Source organism: Hylobates moloch, unplaced genomic scaffold (genome assembly GCF_009828535.3).
Source record: "Hylobates moloch isolate HMO894 unplaced genomic scaffold, HMol_V3 SCAFFOLD_3, whole genome shotgun sequence".
NCBI classification, from domain to species: Eukaryota; Metazoa; Chordata; class Mammalia; order Primates; family Hylobatidae; genus Hylobates; species Hylobates moloch.
In genome coordinates, this window is record NW_026652278.1 from 146,430,993 (window position 1) to 146,453,414 (window position 22,422).

Genomic DNA, 22,422 nt, shown 5'->3' on the forward strand with positions numbered 1-22,422 from the left:
GTTAAATTATCAGTTTTTCAACACAAATGATCCAATTTATGGACCGTCCACACTTCTTTCTTTTCATTTGCATTGACCTTCTGCCTTTGTAGTGCTTTTTCAAAACTATATCAGATAGTGACAGAATCAATAAAAATAAATAAAATAAGAAAAATGAATGCTTAAAGTTTTTAGCTATGGTGCTTCTAAGCAAATATAATTTTAATTTCTGTGTACAAATGGAAACAGATATATTGCTCTACATATGGTTCAATTAGGTATAATAATTTAAATTTATTGAACTTTCAATAACAAAAGTGTAGCTTTAACTCTGAAATGGATGTAACGAAAGGGATGGCAAAGCAGAGGAGGTATGGAGGGACAATGTATTTCATTTTTTGAGCAAAATTTCTGGAGTGTTGCTAAAATTCTCCACTAGGCAAAAAGTAGGTGCTGTGCACTGTATCACAGTGGCCCCTTGACTTAGGATGCAGGTCTATAGGCCAATCTTACCAGCATTAGGTATATCACAGAAGTATCTGTTCAAAGGAAATGGCCCATATTCCAAGGAACTTATGAGCCCTAATGTCACAGAACAGGCCCAGTGCCCTTGGCTAATGTGAGTAACAGAACTTTTGGAATGGAAGAAAATTTCATTTTCCAGTGAGCAAACAGAAACCTAGAAAAGGCAAATTTATGGTTCACAGCTCTCCAACTGCTTCTGTTAGAACTGAGATCTGGTTGCCTCTCCAGAGCTGTTTGTGGATGCTCTCACAGCAAAATTCCAGATGTCAAAATCATATTTAATAAACATGATATGATATTTAATATCAATTAATAACATAAATATGATATATTTAATATACATATGATGATATGCATATTTTACCTCTGGTATTTCTCTTCCAAACCCATAACTCCATTCTAATAGTGAGAAATATATCAAACAGTATCAGTTAAGGGACATTCTAAAAAATACCTGACCAGTAATCTTCAAAACTGTCAAGGTCACCAAACCAATCAAAGTCTGAAAAACTGTTGTAGCCAAGATGAGTGTAAGAAGTCATGATAACTAAATGCATTATGGTATCCTAGATGGGATTCTGAGGCAGACATGGGACATTGGATAAACACTAAGTAAATCTGAATAAAGTATGGATTTCAGTTAAGAATAATATATCAATATTAGTTCATTAATTGAGACAAATGCATTATAATTATGTAATGTGCTAATAATAGGAGAAGCTGAGTATGGGGCGTATGAGAGTTCTCTATCAAACACCAAAATCTGATGAGGATATGGAGCAACAAGAACTTGCATTCATTGCTAGTGGAAATGAGAAAAAGCTCAGCCACTTTGTAAGAGAGTTTCATAGTTTCTTACAAAACTAAACATACTCTCACCTCGCAATCCAGCAATTGTGCTGCTTAGTATCTACTTAAAGGAGTGCAAACTTACATCCACGCAGAACCCTGCACACAGATGGTTATTATTATGAGTAATGACTAGCTTCATTTATAATTGCCAGAACTTAGAAGCAACCAAGATATTGCTTAGTAGGCAAATGGATAAACTTTGGTACATCCAAACAATGGAATATTATTCAGCACTAAAAAGAAATTAGCTATCAAGTTATGAAAATGCAAGAAGGAAACTTAAGTAGATATTATTAAGTGAAACAAGACAATCTAAATTGGCTACGTACTGTATGATTCCAACTATATAACATTCTTGAAAAGGCAAAACTGTAAAGATTTTAAAAATCAGTGGTTTCTGGGAGTTAGGGGACAGGGAGAGATGAATAGGTGAAACAGAGAAGAATTTTAGGGCTCTAAATATACTCTATATTATATTATAATGGTAGATAAATCTTATTATGCAATTGTCTGAGCCGATAGAATATGCAACATCAAAAGTAAACCCCAGTGTAAAGTACAGACTCTGAATAATAATTATATGTCAACATAGGTTTATAAATTGTAACAAATGTACTAATGTGGTGGGGGATTTCAATAGGGTGGAGACTGTACATGTGTGGGGGCAGGTGGTGTATGAAATATCTCTATGCCTTCCTTTCAGTTTTGCTGTAAACCCAAAACTGCTCTAAAAATACATTCTTTTTTCTTCAAATCACTATTAAAATCATCTTCATCTATGACAAGTATGTACAACCTAGTTAAGCAGGAATTTGAATCATTGCTTATGAGTACAGTTATGATTGCCTATTGGCTTTATAGGAAAATTATAACCAAAGCTAATTTTCCATTTCTGAGGTTACTACAATCCAATGTTTATGTGAAATAAAGATCTATTGGACCAAGATTCTGGAAATTTTTACTTTTACCTGGTTATAAACTCATGCATTTTAGAGACAACTGCAGTGTGAAATAGCAAGATAAATTTTCCAGAAAAGAAATATTTCCATTTTGAGCTGATTCATCTTCATAATTTTGACTTTCTAATTAATGGATTCCAATTACTTGCTAACTCTTTTATATGAATCATTTATTGTCTAGTGATGGAAAGATTGCAGATTGCTGAAAGAATAAAAAATTATAAAATTATGTTGAATCAGAGAAAATATATCCTACTTACTGGTTTATCCTGACCAAAAAAAAAGTTCATGATTACACGTTGCTTTAATTACACATTTTTTAATTCTAAATTCACATGCAGTTGTTAAAAAAAATACAGAGAAATCTATATACCCTTCAGTTTCTCCCAAGGGTAGCATCTTGCATAACTATAGTACAGAATTACCACCAGGAAAATGACAATGCCATCCATTAACCTTACTTGATTTCACTAGTTCTACATGCACTAATTTGCATGTGTTTGTGTGCCTCATTCCATTTTATTTTTGTCACAGGTATAGATTTATTTAACAACCATCACCGTCAAGACACATAACAGTTCCATCAGCACAAGAATCCTATGACGGTTACACACTCTTCCATCTGTTCCTTTCCCCCTTTCTCAGTCCCTAGCAGTAACTAATATATTTTCTATCTCTATAATTTTATCATTTCAAGAATGTTCCACAAATGAAACCTCATAGTATGCATAAGCTTTTGAGAGTGCCTATTTTCAGATAGCATAATTCCCTTGAGATCCGTTCAAGTGGTTGTATGTGCCACTTGTTTGTTCTTTTTTGTTGCTGAGTAGTAATCCATAATGTGAATGTTTTTCAGTAATTCACCCACTGAAGTCTATCTAGGTTGTTTCCAGTTGGGGGCTACTATGAATAAAGTTTCTACAAATGTGTGTACCTGTTTTTGTGTGAACATAAATTTTCATTTATTTGGGATAAATGTACAGGGTCAAATTGCTGGGTCATGTGGTAAGTGCAGATTTAGTTTTCTAAGAAATTATAAAACTCTTTTCTAGAGTGTTTATATTACTTTACATTCTCATCAGCAATAAATGAGTGGTCTAGTTTGTTTGCATTCTAACCAGCATTTGACATTATCACTATTTTTTGAGTCATTTTAGTAAGCATGTAGGGACGTCTACTAAGTGTGGTTTTAAACGTTAATTTCCCTCATGGCTAATCATATTTTCATGTGCTTGTTTACCATTTGTATTTTTTTTCAGAGAAATACCTATTTATGTCTTTTGCCTACTTTCAAACTGGAGTACTTGGTGGTGGTGGTGGTGTTTCATGTTGGATTTTGAGAGTTTTTATATATTTTAGATACAAGGCTTTTGTCAGGTATGTGATTTTCAAATATTTTGACCCCATATGTAGCTTGTGTTTTCATCCTCCTGACATGATCTTGCACAAAGGATAAGTTGTTATTTTTTTATTTTTATTTTGAAGAGGTCTATTTTATCTTTATTTCCTTTTATGAATCTTTTATTCCTTGGGTGTCAAAACTGGTACCTTTTCTCCTAGTCCTAAGGCTCAAATATTTTCACTCATTTTTTTTCTAAAAGTTTGAATTTGAAGTTCATCTTCTATCTTTAGTTAATTTCTGTAAAGGGTGTAGAGTTTGGTTGAGGTTCATATTTTTGCCCATAGATGTCCAATTGCTCCAGCAATGGACATTGAAAAGACTACATTTTCTTCACGGAATTGTTTTGTACCTTTGTCAAAATTAGTTGAGAATATTTGTGTGGGTCTATATATTCCATTGATCTATGTGTCTGTCCCTCTGTCCCTCTGCTAACACCATACTGTCTTGATTCTTGGCATACATGGCTTTTTTTTTTTTTTCAAATTGTTTTTACCTCTAAAACAAAGAGAACAATTCACGACACCCTCTTATCTATCTACGTTGGTTGGTTAGGGACAAAAAGGAAGAAATGAATCATTTAAAATGTAGAGTGTATTTAGCAGAATTTGTTTCCAGTTATAAAAGGATTGAGATTCATGGCTTTGGGAATGATTTCCCTATTGCTTTCTCTCTCTTTGGTGTTCTCGTTTATCCACAATGTGTTATATTCTCCATTTTATAGATGAGAAAATTAAAGTTCTTTGAGGTTCCCACAGAATATGGTAGGACCAACATCATGCTTGGAAGCCAATTCAGCTTGTTTCCAAAGTTTGAGATTTTATCCGCTGTGTTATACTGCTCATGACATCTCAGAGTCCAGTGCCCCTCAGACCAACAACTCTTACATATATATGGGAGATTTTTGGAAGTCTACATCAGTGTCTACTGGTAATGGTACAAAAGAATCATCAGGTGGAAATTAGTCTTATTCATTTAATTACAAAATACTCATTGAGTACCTATAGAGCATGCCCTTGACCTAACGGAGCTTACATTTTGTGGGAGAAGCAAACAAACACACAAGCAAGGAAGTCTCTCTATATATTTACATTTATATTTTTATATGTATTCCCCAAATCTCCTGCCCACAGTTCTACAATTCAAGAAGTTCTGAAAACCAAAGATTCTTTTATAACTTATTTGTTGAAAAACTTGAACTGACATAAAGCTATCTATAGTCTTTATTTATCCCACTTAAAATTAATTACTAGTAATGAATTTTATTATAAATCAGTGACTGAGGCCAAGTGTTGGGGGAGGGGAGTTACATAATATACAGTAAATGTCCTATATTATCTTTCTAAAATTTGGGAGGAAAATGTCTTATTCTGGAAGCACATTTATTCTTAAAGGTTTGGGATAAAGGAATGTAAACTTACATTATTAAATGCAGGAAGAATAGGTGCTACATTGAAAAATACAGTAATGAAGGAGAATACTGTTTGAGATAGGGCACCAGAGAAGGCCTGTCTGAGGATGTGTCACCTTAGAGACATGCAGAGCAGAGCTATGGAGAAGGAGCATCCCAGGTAAAGAAAATAAATAAAACAGATGTAAAGACACCTAGACAAGAATATCATGCTCGGGGAGTTAGAAACAACAAGAACACTGAGCCTGGAGTGGAGTGAACATGGTAGAGGGCAGTAGGAGGTAGATTTGGACTTTCAGTCAGACCATATCACCTTAGTCAAAGAGCAAAATTATCCAGGTGTTTTCCCTTTTGTTCATTGTAAACAAAAAATATCTGAGACAAGTCTCAATCAGTTTAGAAGTTTATTTTGCCAAAGTTAAGGACATCCTTCTGACACATCCTCAGGAGGTCCTGAGACCATGTGCCTAGAGTGCTGGTTTTATATGTTTTAGGGAGACATAAGACATTCATCAATGCATGTAAGATGTACATTGGTTTTGTCCAGAAAGGTGGGACAACTCAAAGCAAAGGGGATCAGGGGTTCCAGGTCATAGGTGGATTCAAAGATTTTCTCATTTGCGACTGGTTTAAAGAGTTTATTTAAAGACTTAGAATCAATAGAAGGGACTGTCCGGGTTAAGATAAGGGATGGTGGAGACCAAGGTTCTTATTATGCAGATGAAGCCTCCAAGTAGCAGGCTTCAGAGAGAATAGATTGTAAAACTTTATTATCAGACTTATTAAGTGCCAGACTCTTAGTTAATTCTCTCCTGGATCAGGAAAAAGACCTGGAAAGGAAAAGGAATTCTCTACAGATTGTAGATTTTCCCCTATAAGAGACAGCTTTGCAGGGCCATTTTCAAAATATGTTGAAAAAAATATATACTTTGGGGTAAAATGCTTTTTTTTCCTTCAGGGCCTGCTGTTTGTCATGTTGGTATCATATTGCTACAAACAGTCTGCTTTGTCAGTCATAAGGTCTCTGTTTTAATGTTAAGGCTGGTCAGCTGTGACTAAATTCCAAAGGGAGGAGGGTATAATGAGGCATGTATGACTCCCCCGTCCCATTATGGCCTGGACTAGTGTTTCAGGTTAAATTTGTAATGCCCTTGGCCAAGAGGAGGACACCATTTTGTTTGTTGGGGAGCTTAGGATTTTATGTTTGGTTTACATCATAATTGCTTGTATTCTCTTTAAGTCATTTCTCTGTGTCTCAGTTATAATCTCTAACACGGTTTGAGGCTTGCAAACACCTTGCTATTATTTTTTAGTTATCTGGCACTGACTCAGCTTGTAAAACATCAAGAAGAGTTCTAAATCTTCCATAAACAAGGCAGTGATAATACTTACATATAGGTACATGAGCTAGAATATATGTAATAACACCTTAATACATTATTTGAAGGCCTTAGGAAAACAAGTATTATATTCAAATGCAATATTATAATATTTTTAATTTAAGAAACATTCTTAAGATAAAATCAAAGTTATTATTCAAAATTATTGAATTGGCCTTTTTTCTTTTCTCTTTATTAAATCATTTTGGAGGCTGCCATCTTAAGAAAGACAGACTTTTGCCAGTTCAATTACACTTGCTGGGTACTGTTCTGTATCAGTTAACCAGCTGCTTTTCATGGGATGCCCAAGTCCTTACTAAAGATAAATATCTATAGTCACTCATTAAGTAAATTCATATCTGAGAAGGATAAAATGTTATTTAAAACAAAATCAGGTAGATTTAATGTAGAAGGATCAAATTCAATTCTGGAGACAGAATAATCTATTGACCACAAAGTCTAATCCTCTCTGATATGTCTATAGTTTCTTTATTCTAATGCCAATGTGAGGATCGTCTTCTGTCCCAATGTCATGTGTATTTGCCCCAGCCTAGAGGTAATAATATTGCTTTAATGTGAAAATAAACAAATAAATAATTACTTCTCTGGTGCTGACACCATCTAACTATAGTAATTTATAAATCCACATCCTTCTGTGACCATCCTGCACCCCCAGTGTTTCCTCAAATTACTTTTCAGAGAAGCCTCACGTATGGTCACAGGCAGGTCCTTTCAGCCTCCACTGTCTGCTGAGTTCTATAGTGCCTGCAAAGCTGGGCTTTGTTGCAGTTTTATCCTCTGAGTGCTCTAAGTTCTATTCAAAGGAATGGCCTCAGTAAGCTATAGCTGAATCCACTGCTGGAGGTGGTGTCTCCTGCTATGAATAACCCCAGTGCTGACACTCCTGTGCTATGGTGGGCCCATTCTTTCTTGCTATATTTACACATGACCTGTGAAAATGCCTCTTTGAACATCCATCTCACGGAGACTTTATGAGTTAATATTTTTTAAGTTTAACTTTGTCACACAGACATTTCTCTTTTTGACAGAACTCATAGGATTAAAAAAAAATTGAGTATATTAATTTCCTAGGGTTGTCATCGCAAAGTATCACAAACTGACTACTTTAAACAATAGAAATTTGTTTGCAGTTCTGGAGGGTAGAAGTCCACAACCAAGGTGTCAGCAAAGTCAGTTCCTTCTAAAGTCTCTGTCCTCGACTTGTAGAAGGGCTGTCTTCATGTTTACATGAAGTGCTCTCTCTGTGTGTCTGTGTCTTCTCATAAAAACACCAGTCATACCAGATTAGGGCCCACCCTAATAACCTCATTTAACCTTGAAAGGGTTAACAGCCCTCCAAAGTGATATGAAGATTACTTTAACTGAAGAATATCTAAACAATCAGCAGCCAGATAAAGAAACATAATCTAAACTTAGCAGAGACTCCCCAAATAGAGCTGCCATTGACCCCCTCCAAAGCAGTTTCCTATTATTCCATTTTAGGAAACTAAAATGGTTAATTCTATGTGGCAATTTAACGGGGCCAAGAGGTGCCCAGATTAAACAGTTTCTTGGTGCATCTATGAGGGAGTTTCCAGCTGACATTAGTATTCGAATCAGTGGACTCAGTGAAGTAGACAGACCTCCCTAAGGTGGGAAAGCATCACCCAATTTATTGAGGGCCTAAATAGAATAAAAGGCAGAGGAAGGAAGATTTTGGCCCCTTTGCTTCCTGCCACATACTTGATCTGGGACATCAGTTTTCTCCTGCCCTTGGACCAGGATTTACACCATTGGTTTCCCTGGTCTCAGACCTTCAGACTTGGACTGAAATTACACTGCCAACTTTCCTACTATGTGGGCCAATAGCTCATAATAAATCTCTTCATATATGTGTATATATTATTATATATACGTCTGTAGATGTATATATAATATATACATATATACATATGTATACATATATATTATGTATACATATGTATATGTGTATATATTATATATACACATATACATATATACATATATGTATATATACATATACATTTACGTATAGACATGTATAATAATATACACAACGTATACATAATGTATACATACGTATACACAACGTATACATACGTATACACAACGTATACACAACGTATACATACGTATACACAACGTATACATAACGTATACATACGTATACATAACGTATACATACGTATACACAACGTATACATAACGTATACACAACGTATACATACGTATACATACGTATACATAACGTATACATACGTATACATAACGTATACATATGTATGTATGCATATGTATGTACATATATATGTGTATGTCTGTACATATGTATATGTATATGTTACATATGTATATGTACATAGGTATACAGATGTATATATGTATATATTTATATATATGCATATACACATATGTATGTTATATATACATATATGTATATGTTATATATACATATATGTATATGTTATATATACATATATGTATATGTTATATATACATATATGTATATGTTATATATACATATATGTATATGTTATATATACATGTATATGTATGTTCTATATACATGTATATGTATATGTTATATATACATGTATATGTATATGTTATATATATACATGTATATGTTATATATACATATATGTATGTTATATATACATATATATGTATATGTTATATAGACAATGTACATATGTATATATAATATATACATATATAATACATACACATTATTATATGTATATATAATATATAATACACATATTATATGTATATATAATAATATGTATATATAATATATAATACATATCAATATATGTGTATATAATACATACATATATGTATTCACATATATACATATACATATGTATACATACACATACATACAGGCATATACATATGTATACATTATTATACACACCTGTATGTATATGTATATGTATTTATAATTATATATGCATATGTATATATTATTATATACATATATGTAATAATATATATGTATAATGTATATCTATATATACATTCATTATATTTACATATGTACATATTATATATATGTATGTGTGTATATATATATAATTGGTTATCAATATGTCAATATATATTGTTCTGTTTCTCTGGAGAACCCTGATACAGGAGAAGATTGGCCCTCGGCAGCAGGAAGTATAAATTACACTGTCATAAAACCCCCCGTCCTCTTCAGGCTGAGATATCAGCCTGGAAGAACACTGCCATTTCTATTTGCATCAAAAAGCTCAACAGAACTTTCCATACTTCCCCACTGAAACCCTAGACACTGGCCACAGCCACTTACCCTCCTTTTGTTTAGGTAGTATATAGACCTATACCTCCGGCTATTCACTGAGTCACTCATTACTGTGTGTTCCTATATAAGTGTGAATTAAACCTGCCTTTCTCCTCTTAGTATGTCTGTTAATTCACAGGTTCTGATCACTTGAACTTAAGTTGACAGAAAGATTTTTCTTCCAATAATCTTAATTACCTCGTTAAAGGCCTAATCTCTAAGTATATGTTCACGTTCTGAAGGTACTATGGGTTAGGATTTTAATATAGATATTTGGGGACACTATTTAACCCATAACACTGAGCTATAAATTTCTCCAAATCACCCCTTCTCTCTGATATTAGAAAATCAGTCTTAGAAAGAGCTTATGTGTCTCAATTCTTTACTCAGAAGGTCTCAAACAATTATGTCAAGCATCACTTGAAGAAACTAACCTGCTTGCGTACTGGGTATGTCTAGGTGTGTCTGATCCTAGTAGTGAGAGTCAGCAGGGATGTATACTGTGTTCTCTAAACTACCTAATATAAACCAAATGTGTAAAGTGTGGAGTTGAGAAAATATTCCCAAATGGTCAACAATTTAGAGCAATATTCCCTATTTTGCTTCAAGTATCCACACAGAGACACCCAAAAAATGAGTCTGGGTGATTATCCTGGGCTCTGAACATTAGATGATGAACAACTGAAGAGAAATAGAATATCCCACAAATAGATGTTAAGAGAGGACTATGACATTTCTAACACAGCTGAATCTAGAATAAAAATTAATCCGTTCATGTTCTGCAAGCAGTAGTAGTTCTTAGAAGCCTTGACCCCCATTACCTCACATAGCAACCAACTTACAGATAAAGTGCTGACGGGATTTTCAATCACAAAAGATTTGAGGAGAATCCACTGGAGACTGTTTTTCTTAATGAGTCCATTCCTTGCCCAGACCCCCTCCCTCACTGGGCTGATGCAATAAGGTGTATTCCTTGGCATCTGATCATTGTCATTAAGTCAGCCTTTTGGGGAGCCATTTATGATAGCTCACAACAAATTTGAGTATTATGTGCTTTTCATGTAGATGCATTTCTTAAATGGAAAAGTCTCAAATGAGCATTGATGGCTTATTTCAAGCACATTAATTTGGTTATTGCCCTTATGAGGCAGTATTTTTCAACTCTCACATTTATTTTGAAACCTAAAAGCTGTGTGTGTTAGCCCATTCTTGCATTGCTGTAAGGAAATACCTCAGACTGGGTAATTTATAAAGAAAATAGGTTTAATTGGCTCACAGGTTCTGCAGGCTGTACAGAACGCATGGTGGGGAAAGCCTCAGGAAACTTACAATTATGACAGAAGGCAAAGAAGAAGCAGGCACATCTTACATGGTGAGAGCAGGAGGAAGTGAGTGGCGGGGGGTGGTATCAGACACTTAAAGAATCAGATCTCATGAGAACTCTATCACAAGAACAGCACCAAAAGGGTAAGTCCCTCCCCATGATCCAAAAACCTCCCACAGGGTCCTACCTCTAACACTGGGGCTTACAATTCAACTTGATAATGGAATGAAAATTAATTTCTATCTATGAGAACAGAAAAAAATGCAGCATACAATAAAAAATATGTTTATCCTAAGAATACTATGAAATTCTTTCAAAAGTAATATTGTAATGAAGAGATGCCTTTTTAGTCTCTTACTGATAATTAATTTTCAGTTAATATAATATTTAGTGTTACACACCCTGGAGACACAACTTAATTCACATATAAAATCCAATTGTGAAATTCTAAACATTGAGGAAGAATCTTTAACTTTGTTAAAACTGAAAGAAAATGGGAAAGATATTTCTATCACCACTATAATCTTAATAAAGTAACCTTAAAAATGTTGAAAACACAAAAATATTAGATTCTATTCCCAATAAAATCAATGCTGGTAATTATTTTTTCATTCATGTATCCATTTAACAAATGATTATTTAGTGCTTACTATGTGTTAGACATGGAGCTAGGCATTTTTTAGCAAAAACTGATATGAATTCAATTTCTAATTATGTGAATAATTAAGAACAATCAAAGTATAGAATTTTTAAATGACTTGAGATTAAAATTCTTTATTTCTTAATTTTATTCATTCATTATTTTTTGTGTGCCCACTTAACAGAGATACATTTTAAAATATAAAGTCACTTTCTTGCCATTAAAAAGATTGAAATCATGGCAAGAAGTTTTATCCAGCCTTGCATACAACGTTGAAGACTTAGTCTATGATGATTTAGATACACCACACTGCCCTAGTAGATGTAATTAAGTCATTAATTAAATTGTGTAAAGAATCTAGAAGATAAAGCTCAGCATCACTAGTCATAAAAGAAAGAAAATCGATAACAATAGTTATCTTAACCTGCCAAATACTAGAGAATTACAAATGTTGGAGCCGCTAAGAATATGGAGACAGATGCATGGTAATAAAAAGTGCTGGTGGGCATACAATCTACTTACCAGATTTTTTTTGCAGCAAGTAGTCATGTGACAAATTCTGGCCAATAAGATATAAACAGAAGTATTGTATATGACTTCCAGGAAAATTCTGACATCTAGTATTATTAATGTTAGTAACCATTTAAGATATCAAAAGAGGTTTTGCAGAATATAGAGACAATTAAAAAAATGGTTTAAAGTACAGAATTTTCTGTAATACATATAGCTGGAGAATCAAAAATATTTATATTTGTTTATATAAGACAAAAATGAAGTATGTGCATTTTCTGTGCTGTTTCCTTTGTTAAAAAATATAAATGTCCTACAATAGCATTGTGTTTCTAATGGCTAATATGAAATGATGGAACACCCCAACACTGATATTTGATGGATACAATCTCAAGTCTACCTTTTGGGAATACAGGACCTATGCAAAGAGTTCTCAGCCCCTCACTGCCTAAGAACACTGGGAACAGGGCAAGGAAATCCCATGAGTTCCTTGAGGTTCAAGTTACAGCAAAGCTTACTTCAAGTGGTTTAAGCAGTAAGAACACACGCTATTTTGTATAACAAAAACTCTGGAGGTAGATGGTTCCAACGTAGGTTAAATTAATAGCCCAAAAAAGTCAAAAGTTCTAGCTCAAAGTCTTGTGATCCTCTGAGCTTTTTCCTCATGCTCTGAAGATGGCTGCAGCTTCTTTGATCATCAGGGCCTCACATAATAATCTCCAAAGGCAGAAACAGAAGCACTGTCTCAAGAAGCCTCACCACACTTCCCTTCAAATTCCCCTAGGCAAGATGCCCTTGCCTGAACTAATCGCTGGCAAGTACAGTGAATTGTCTTGATTGGCTTAGGCCATGTTGTACGCCAGCTTGGAGACTTAAGAGGGGCCCAAAAAGATTGTGGATGCCAAACATCTATTAAAAATCACGTTGGATTAATAATAAGATAAAGACAGAAAATGCAGCTGTGGGATTGGCAAATAGTGGTCTTTCACATTAAATGCTGATATAAAGACTAGAAATAGGCTCACTAAAATTTCTCCCAAGTCCATGTAAATATTTTATATATAAATTGTTTTAAAAAAGGTTTATGAATTTTTTTCTATGACAGAAAAGAATAGAAATACAAACAGATAAGGGCTAAATGTATATATTTCACAATTAACATTAATCATCATATACTATAAAATGTACAAGAAAATGATAAAAATTTTAAAACCAACAATTATTTTATAAGAGTATTGACAATTTTAATGATACTCATTTATGTAATGGAAAACAAAATTGCAAAGCCATTTTAGATAGACTTTTTGTGAACTGCTGCAATAAACATGTATCTTCTATGAATGTTAATGCTATCATTTCTTTTTCTGGAAAAGACAAATAATTCATGCAAAATGTTCAGCTAAGTAACATTTTATGGATGCTGTTTCTGCCAGAGCCTAAGTTTGTCTTTCTGGGAGAAAGTAAAGATGTCTGGAAATGCAATGAGATGCACTGGCCTCAGCCCGAACTTTTACCTCGGTGCTCAATTTCAACAGAGGGACTGGTGGTAGGAACAATTGCTCTAAGTTTTCAACAATAAGACTCAGGTAATGTACAAAAACATTTAAAGACCAACATATGGAAAAACATATGAAGGTTTTTCAATCAGTTATTAAGAATATAAAATAGTGTATGATTTTATGAGGATTCACTTGAAAGATGTTTTTAATTCATTGCCTCTCATATCTAAAGATGTCTTAGTGATAATCTATTCAGTCTCTTCAATTTACTAATGAATACATAGAGGACCAGAAATATCAAAGATTTATCAAGGCCACATAGATAATGGGTAGAAGAATCAAGAAAAAAATCCAGGTGTCGTGATTACTAGTTCACGTTTTCCTTCTTGGGTCTGTTATTCCAATCATTTTAATAATCTTACTTCTTTTCATTAACAATGCAAAAATTAAAGATAACAAAATATAAACAGTATTGCATTAAAAATGAAACACTCTTCACCCAGATGTTTATAACAGCTTCATTTATAATTGCCAAAACTTGAAAGTAAACAAGATGTCCTTTGGTAAGTGAATGAAAAAATAAACTGTGGTATATCCAAGCAATAAATTATTATTCATTACTAAAAGTAAGTGAGCTATCAAACCATGAAAATACATGAAGGAAACTTAAATGAACACTCTTAAGTTACTGAAGCCAATCTGAAAAGGCTACAAACGATACGATTCCAACTATATGACATTCTTGAAAAGACAAAACTGTGGAGTTAGTAAAGAGATCTGTGGTTGCCAAGGGTTAGGGGGCAAAGAGAGATGAACAGGAGGAGCACAAAAGATTCTGGAGCAGTAAAAATACTCTGTGTGGTACTACAGTGGTGGATAAAGTCATTATAGATTTGTCCAAACCCAAAGAACGTACAACAACAACAGTGTACCCTAATGTATCCTATGGACTCTGGGTGATAATGATGTGCCAACGTAGGCTCATCAGTTATAGCAAATGTATCATTCTGGTGGGGAATGTTGATAACGGGGGAGGATGTGTACATGTGGGGGCAGGGCTATATGAAAAATATCTGTATCTCCAATTTTGCTGTGAGCCTAAAACTTTTCTAAAAGAAAAAGTCTTCAGGGAAAAAAAAGCATTCTTTATTTTCAAAGAAAAGCAACCATAAATAATGATGGAAACATGAAAAATTATATTTTAGGTAGGTACTATCTCTGAGACAGACTAATATCGTCATGAATGTTTATTAACTGTGACATTTTATTTTTAAAACTTCAATTTTTACTTTTAAATAAAAATTATTAAATTATTAACATAAAATTATAAATTATTAAATTAAAAATATTTTTACATTTTTAAAATTATTTTTTGTTTTTTTAAATTAAATTGTATTAAAAACTACTTGTACATATTAAATAAAATTGAACATATGTGTCATAAATCTCACAACTCAATAAGACTCCCCTTTTTGTTAATAACAGTAGTATGGTTATCACTTAGTAAGTTCAAACCAAATGCCATGTTCTTTGTATATAATAAAGTTATATCATTAGTATATTTACGTCACCTCCAGTCAAATTTTAGCTAAGACTAAATGACATTATGTTCCAGGAACTTTCCTAAGTACTTTACATATATTTACTTAATCCTCTCAATTTCTTGTGAGGTTGGTATTATTAGTATCCCTATGAATATTAATGATTACAGGGTGGTCTTAGTAGCACCAAGCCTCATATCCTCCCAGAACAAGTGCAAAGAATGGAAGAAAGGAGAGGCTTCTTGTGAGAAGTTCCTGGAAGTCTTCTCTTCAGTTCCTATGAGCTGGCAGTGGAGCTGGTGCAAGGAGAGCTGAGAAAGCGAGGGTGTGGGAGGCGGGCTCTGCCAATAAGGAAGTGAGAGAAGAGGAACACCCTTAGGGCAAGTAGAACCAGATCTGTAGCTACTGCTTCATAACAAACCACTCCCAAAACAGTTATTTAAAACCGTGCATTATTTCTAAAGGTGCTATGGGTCACCTGACCCAGGTCAGGTTCTGGTATCTTGGCTAGGATCACTAGCGCGTTTGTATTCCATTGCTGGGTCAGTTTTTGTAAACCTAGTAGAGAACTATTGGTAGTCCTGGAACAATCTCCTTTGAAGCATTTCTCTTTATTCTTCTTTTTCCATTTTCATCCTTTGGTGCTAGAGCCAGATATTGAGGTCACTATGTCACTATGAGGTTCAGAATCCTGACTACCTCATAGTAGCAATTCTGGGTGAAGTGCGTGTTAAAGAGGAAGCATATCTTTAGTTTCCAGTAACTGGCATTTGGTTATGGGGTGGCTGTTTTTCTACGTGGAACAAGCAGGGTCCCAGTTCAAGTTTCTGCTGCGTATCTGATAATCTTGAGGTATTTATGAATGACTCCTTTGAAAGTTCTCTACTGAGTTTCCTTAAGGAATTGGAATATGTAAGTAAATTACTGTCCAGAATGGAGGAATACTATACTAATCACAATGAATAGACTGTATATTCCTTATGAAATTCACATTATTTGAAGGAAAAGTTAGGTTAGTGACTCTACCACATAATGTATTTACTTATGGAATTTTTTACTCACTTCTTCAGTCCCTTGTATTTGCCATGCTTTAGAACATGGTCATGGATCTTATTGGGGTGATCCTCATCTTTATTCCTGATCAGTCTCTTCCTTTGGTGGCACTGCTTATATTATATTGATATAATTTTGATTAAGTTTTACCACTGATATGGCTCCAATGAGTGGAGGAACACCAGGAATCTTGTCTCATGTGAATTAGATAAAACAACATGGACACACGTGGAGTGGTTTTAAGGAGCGGAGAGTTTAATAGGCAAGAAAGAAAAGAGAAGGCAGAAGGAAGAGGCTAGCCTTACAGAGACAGAAGGAAGGGGGCTCCAAAGCTGAAAGAGGAAACCCCAAGTGCCACAGATACCAGCCAGTAGGCTGGAGAAAGCAGTGTTTGATTTGCATAGAGCTCAGGGGATTGGTTTGACCAGGCATGTCATTCACAGAGCCCGTGGAAAACGTTGGCCCTCCCACCCCAGCGTTTTAATATGCAAATGCAGGGTGCCATGATATTCTACACACGTGGGGATATGTGGAGGCAGCCATGTTACCCAGAATATGTGGGGCAGGGGCAAGGGCAAGAAGGCTGAGGGAATGCCATGTTTGGGTGGACCCAGTTTCTAATGGCCTGCATTTGCATATCAAAGGTTGCTGGCCTGGCTCTAAGAGTTGCTTTAAAAATGAAAACTTTCCAAGGACCCATTTTCCTCTCTGTCTGCCTAAAATAATTACTTAATAACTCCTACAACACCACTAGGCATGGAAATAATTTGGAGGTGGAGACATTGGCAAATTCGTATACATTCAGTTAACTTCCCTTCATTGTAGAAAACTGACCCTTGAAAAGTGAAGAAAGAAAAGTGACTTGTCTAAGATTGAACAGCCAAACGATGAGAGTCCAATCCCTTTGGACCTGTTTTCTCACCTATAAAATAGGTGAGACCGTATCCCAGGAACATCCTGTCTCTGACAAACAGTACAAAAGGAGAATTTGATAAACAAACACATTTATCTTCATGAATATCCAATCCTACTGGTATTTACACTCTGGACATATATTTCAGTCTGGGGAGAAGAGAAGGACACTGTAGAGATACTCAATCTAACAGGAAAGAGAAGTAAAAGTCTTATAACTTGTATGAGTTAATTTTTATCAGGAGTGAAGAAATGATTTATATCGGGAGAGGTGGGAGTTTGGTGGGGAGTGAGGATATTGCAGCCACAAGAAGCTTGCTCTTGGATATATGCTGTTCTGATTGGAAATTGTATTTTATCCATGTAGTAGCTATTCCTGGTAACTGCTTACCTACTTTAGGACTTTCAGTGAACAGAACCTGATTAAAATATACCCTCCTATATAGCCTCATATTATCTTTATAATAAATTGCCATTGAAAACTACTCAGAAGATAGTTAATGTATTTTAAAGATAATAAGTATTTGGGAATCTGGATGAAGTTTTAGTTTTAAATGTAATATCTTCTGAGAAAAGATAACTGATTCTTGGTCATCATTTCGGTGATCTGAAAGAATCAATGCTCTTGTATTCAGCCAACAGGAGGCAAATTGTGAATCCAAATCATAGACTATAAAAACAAGCAAGGACCTTAAAAAGTATCCAGGCTCAAACCGCTGCTTTTAATAAGAAAGTAGCCTCAGAGAAGAGTATAATATACAGGAATAATTTCACGGATTGCTGTTGTTTGCTTCTTTTTCATTTATTAACCTATGAAATACTTGCTGTGTCTCAGCATTGTTGGCTGACAGAGATACAATCATAAACAAAACCCCAGAATAGCACAAAAGCATGTTCACAATGCCTTCCTGACTTCAGGCTTATATTCCCCCATTCCCCAGGCTCTCAGCCTCGCTGAAAACCTCAGACACATCCTGTTCTTTCCAGCCTCTCTGTCTTTGTTCATGTTTCTGGTCCTTTCAAAATAGTTGATTACAATCGCTAATACAAGTACATGGTAGAAAAATCCCAGAGGTATAAAAGGACAAATAAAATGAAAATCACATCTCTCTTTTGTCTGTGTTTCCCAGTCACTCGATTCCTCTTCCCAGAGATAACCACTGTTTCTAATTATGTATTGTTATGCAGTTAGTTAATGGATATGTAAACATATATGCATGTATAATTGGTAGTCATTTTTTTTCTCACCAAATGTTAACATGTTCTGCATGTTGTTCAGTACCTCATATTTTTGAGCTTAAATGTGTGTGTTTTCTTCTAAATTTGATAGTAAATTTTTTAGATTAATAAGGTCTCTCTTCGCCTGGGCTTTGGTATACTAAGATGATTTTCGACTTAACCTGGTCCTCTCTTAAATTATATTCTTTATATTATATATAAATTATATTCTTTAATTCAATTTAATTCAATTACTTTAATTCTTTAATTCAATTACTAATTCAATATATTCAGTTAATTCATCTTGTCATTCAAAGTCTTCAGAGCCTGTTTTCCTGCAATCTGTAACCTGATTTCATGCCACTGTCCAACTCATACCTTCCTATCACTCAGCCCATTTCCTGATTTCCCCTTGAATGCTCATGCATACATCTGCTTCTGAGACTCCGCTAGTTGTGTTTCTCACAGCATTCCCTTCTTCTCTCTCACTACTACATTCTTTGAGACTTAATCCTCACCTCCTCCATGAAGCCTTCACAGCTGTTCCCACCCACATTTGTCTCTTCCTCTTTCATATTCCTGTTCCATTTTGATATAATCACATATTATCTTTTATTTCATCTCAGTGGGACTCAGTCATTACTCAGAGTGTTATAAGCTATATTTTCCTGGCAAGTTAATGTTTACAGAAATCATGTAGCCTCTTTGGACCTGTTTTCTCCACTATAAAATGGGAAAAGCAGTATGATGTACAGCAAGTTCATGGAATTTGGAGTCTGCTAGGCTAGGATTGTATTCCGAAGTTTGCATCATATTCTATCCCTTAGGCCTATTAGAAAATTGCTCTAAACTCTGTTTTTTAAAATCTCCAAAATGTAAATAACTCCTTCCTCATAGCATTGTTGGAAGATCTAATAGAATAATTGATGCAAAGCTCTTGACATACAATAAATGCCACTTTTTGCATGTATAGCATTTAGTCGAGCGATACCCATGTGGACGTCACCAATAAATACTTTACTGAGCATCGACTATGTGTTCAAGACATTTTACTGGGTACTAAGGTATGAAGATTTACATGCTTAGTACCAGGACCTAGCACATGGAAGGTACCCAGAAAATGTTGATTCAACTCCTGGATAAGAAAAAGTCCCTCAAATGCAGGATCCAATATGTTAGAACATGGGTATGTGCACTTGGTTTTTTAAAAAGTCTATAAAATTTAAAACTTCTAAATTTATCACTAAGGGTTGCTTTAAAGTTTAACATTATATTTTGAGGAAATTATGAGCCTCAATATAGAAATACAAAGTATTCAAAATATGTAAATAATAATTGTTCTTATGTAGATGTAAATTAATCTCTAAGGTTTTTAGGACAAGTTACATAAGAGTCCAAAACAATTGTCAAGGCCCTGAGTAGGGAGTGTGCTGTCATATTCAAAGGACATCTAAAAGACTAGTGTCACTGGGGCAAGTTAAGTGAGAGATAAAATGAAATTAAAGGTGATTGTGGCCCTATCTCCCAGTTTCTACAGGAATTAGGAGTCTAACTTCAGGAATGGATTATTCCAAGTTGTAAAACTATCCCCTGTGTGAAGGTAGGATAAAGTTTACTTTTCCTTTGGGTAAGGCCAATTAGCAAACACAGGTGGCCAATGATCCTCTCCTGACACAGCTTTTAAACACTTTCCAGCTTTTTGTTTCAGAAAAGTTGAACTCCAGGCCTTTCTCCTCTAGTTCAATAGCCTTGAATAAAGTCTTTCTTACCTGTATAACTTTGTATAGTGTCATTTTTTCTTTGACACAATGATAATGGTAAGTAGTGGTGGGATCACTGGATATATTTTGAAGACAGGATTTTCTGATAAATTAGATGTAGACTGTGAGAAAAATAGAAGACCCAAGAATTATGTCAGGCCAGGTACAGTGGCTCATGCCTGTAATCCCAGCACTTTGGGAGGCTGAGGTGGGTAGATCACTTGAGGCCAGGAGTTCAAGACCAGCCTGGCCAACATGGCAAAACCTCATCTTTACTAAAAATATAAAAAATTAGCCAGTTGTGGTGGCATGCACCTGTAGTCCCAGCTATTTGGGTGGCTGAAGTGAGAGAATTACCTGAGCTCAGGAGTGAGCGGAGATCCTACCACTGCACTCAAGACTGCGCGATGGAGTAAGACCCTGTCTCAAAAGAAAAAAAAAAGGAATGCTGTCAAAGGAGTCCATGAACAAATGGATAAATAGAGTTGTCACTGACTGAGATGGAGAACACTATAGTTATGGCATATGGGGGCGGTGGGTTGGGAAGTTCAGTTTTGAATATGTGAGTTTGAGATGTCTTTTAGACTATACGGTAGGCATTTAAATATTTAATGTATGAATTTGGAGTTAAGAAGTTCTGTCAGAACTAAAGATATAATTGTGGGTATTGTTACAGTTTGAATGTTCATCCCCTCCAAACTCATGTTGAAATTTAATTCCCTATGTGGCAATATTGAGAGGTGGGACTTTTAATAAGTAATTGGGTCATGAGGGCAGAGCCATATATGTGTGTATGTATAAAAGCAATATATATGTGTGTGTGTGTGTGTCTGTGTGTGTGTAATTTGCCCAGTGTCAGGTATTCTATTATAACTACCAGAAAACAGACTAGGACAGGAGTCTTCAAAATACAAAACATGTATCAAACCAATGCCTGGATATAAAGATTGTGGCTAGAGAGGAGAAGACTAAAGATTGAACCCTGAGCCACTACATCAGTTAGTGAGACAAGAGAACTTCCAAAGAGACTGAGAAGGCATGGCTCGGGGTCAGAAAATCCAAGAGTGCTACCTTGGAAGCCAACAGAAGAAGGGTTTGCAGGAGAAGGGAACGATCCTCTCAGTCAAATGCTGTTGATAAAGTTAAATGTGAGCTGAGAGTTGGTCACAGGATTCAGCAACTTGGAGGTCACAGGTGATCCTAACTAGTGCCATTTCACTGGAGTGAGGGGAACAAAAACTGGACTAGAGTAAGTGAAGAAGAGTAGGAGGTGGGGCTTGGAGAAACTGAGTCTGGTAAGGAGTTTTTGATGCAAAATTGAATAGAGGGATGTGTCAGTAACTAGAGAGAGAAGAGGGGTAAGGTTTTGTTTTAGGTTTGATTGTATATTAGGGATGACAGAAATAAAAGCACAGTTGTACTGATGGGAAGGATACAGTAGAGAAGAATGTTTTGATGTTTTGATGGCATAGGAGAAAGACAGAAGGGAGAACTGTTAGAGTGAGGCATGATGTCCCCGAGTAGGGGAGATGAAAGTAAATCCAGGGTCTAGTGTACCAGATAAGGAATTAGCCAAGTGATGAGATGCATCATATTTCCACCAGGAGAGGAGGTAGATATTTCACTTCAATAACAAAAAGGAAGGCAAAATATATGGGCACAAAAGCTGGCATGGATGGGGGATGTGGTAAATGAGGTTTATGAAAATTCTTGTCTGATTGCTTTTAAATTATATTTTTTGGCTTTTCAAAAATCCACAGAACTTTAATATCTGTTATGAAGGAGTAATTGTCAGGGAGATTTTCATCTATAATATGAGTTGTAGAACACTTTGAAAAGTGAAGCCTGTCTCCAAAGATAATTAAATATTCCTTTAATTTTAATGATACATCTGTGACTCATTAGTGGATCTCTCTTTTCCTTTCAAGGCAATAATAAAATAGCAGTCGTACAATTTAAGTATTATTTTCTAACATTTCTATTTATTTTATTCTGTTTGAATTTTTACTGTTACTCTTTCCACTGCAGTGACAAAAAAGAGGTTATTCTTACCTTATCTATATACAGCTACATTTTGACATTTGAATTTTTAATCTACCAACATCTAGCCCAAGGCATTACATCCTTTCAATT

The 22,422-nt window shown here is 34.9% G+C and overlaps 1 long non-coding RNA gene across 9 annotated transcripts in view; it reads left to right on the forward strand.

Moving 5' to 3' along the window:
* LOC116465528 (uncharacterized) overlaps positions 1-22,422 on the forward strand; it is a 153,038-nt gene that overhangs the window by 62,454 nt on the left and 68,162 nt on the right. For 7 of the 9 annotated variants that reach the window (XR_009212932.1, XR_009212929.1, XR_009212933.1 and 4 more), the window contains exon 1: positions 16,132-16,198. The exons of 1 other annotated variant lie outside the window; for it this stretch is intronic. This is a non-coding gene — a long non-coding RNA (uncharacterized LOC116465528). Of the gene's footprint in view, positions 1-16,131; positions 16,259-22,422 lie in introns of those variants that run through there. One more of the 9 variants, XR_009212931.1, reaches the window with a different exon arrangement.